Below are 1,797 nucleotides of genomic sequence, written 5' to 3'. Positions count from 1 at the left end.
CACGTCTGTGGTGGTGATTCGTAGTGGGAAGCACCGTAGACGACGCTACAAGGCCGAGAAGTTGCACGGTCGAGCTGCAAATCGCCTCAAATCGCCGGCCTGGAATCTCCCAGCTCCGGCCACTATAGCTCGAGTTCTTTGAGGGCTTTTCTAGCCCAGAGGAAGTAGAAGCTACATCCAAGAAGGCTTCCTGCGATTTGATCTGTGGAGCTCAAGTTTTAAAGATTGGGAATCTAGGGTTCTTCGAATTTCTGAACTTGCGAGGTAAATTCCGGTCAAATGGCTTTGATTCTGACTTTGTGCTAGTTATGAATGTTTCAATTGGAGTTGAGATGAAGAACGTTCATGTTGGAAGTTTTGTCAAATTTTGACTTTGGTTTGGTGGCGGTGCCGCCACTGTGGTGGTGGTTTCCGGCAGCTTCCAGCCACCTCTGGGGCAGTTTCTGCTCCTCAGTGTAATCTACTCGTCGATACAAGCATTTCAATATATAGTTTGTAATTTTTGGAGATCGTATGATTAAGTTACGAATTTTACGATTTCGATCGATTTCGATCGTTCGATTTATGATCTGTAAAGATCGGACCGTCCAATGGACTTATAGTTTTGATATAAAGATCGTAGGACTGTCCTGATGACCTAGTGTGGTCACGGATGAAGATCCGACCGTTAGATCTTCGTATAATTGTGTTTTATGAATTGTGTGCTAAGTTGTGACCGTATGTGATTAGGTGATTGACGGTTTGAGTTGGCGGACGGTTGTGATTGTGATTTTGAGCTGTAAGAAGACGCAACGGGAGTTTAGAGGTGAGTAAATCTCACATGGTTCATTTACGAACCGAATTTCCTTATTGCACAATTATTCGTTATGTGTGAAAAATGGTTTTAAGGAATGAGTTTTAAAGTATATAAAAAAATGAATTTCTTGGTTTTACTACGTGTGAACTATAGTTGGTATTAGTGGTCATTCCTGAGTGGATGATTACGTATATATATATTTACGTGAAATATATATATCTTGGTGGAATTGAGTGTGTAGTTTACTATTGTTGTGCAATGTGATGTTAAGGAAAATGTATGGTTTTGGAAATAAAAGATGGTTTTGTTGGCTTTGAGTTTTGAAAGAATAGGTATGGTTTTGGTGATGGTTTGAGTTGAGAAACAATATTTGGAAAATGATTTCGTTATTGTTTGAGGCTATTGGAGATGAGGAAACAATAGTATGTGATGACCTGTTTGGTGATCTGTGTGATGAGCTGTGTGGTGGTTGGCGTTATTAATGGATGTTTTTAGTAAATGTTTCTATTTATTTCTATTATTGAATTATTTGTTTTCTTGGTAATCTCCTGAACTAAATTCTATGCAGGGATTACTGTTTCTGAATTGATTGTTTTAATGTAATCTCCTGAACTAAGTTATATGCAGGGATTACTATGATTTTATTGGTTGTTTTAATGTAATTCCCTGAACTATACTATATGCAGGGATTACTATGCCTTCTTTTGTTTAATTTTAATGTAATCTCCTGAACTATACTATATGCAGGGATTACTATGATTTCTTTTGTTTGTTTTAATGTGATCTCCTGAACTAAGTTTCTATGCAGGGATTACTGATTTTACTTAATGATTGTTGTGAGTACAGTGGTGTTGTGGGATTTGGAGTGAGGTGAACTGAGTTGTGATGCCCTAAGGTTGGCAGTTGGTTGTTATTGTGAGACAATGAGTATGATTTCGTGGTTATGCCGTTGAGGCAAAGGAATGGTGATCAGATAGATTGTGGGGACGTAAAATGTTTAA

The sequence above is a fragment of the Rosa chinensis genome, chromosome 4 (genome assembly GCF_002994745.2).
Source record: "Rosa chinensis cultivar Old Blush chromosome 4, RchiOBHm-V2, whole genome shotgun sequence".
Taxonomy (NCBI): Eukaryota; Viridiplantae; Streptophyta; class Magnoliopsida; order Rosales; family Rosaceae; genus Rosa; species Rosa chinensis.
Note: the sequence above shows the minus strand (reverse complement) of the source record.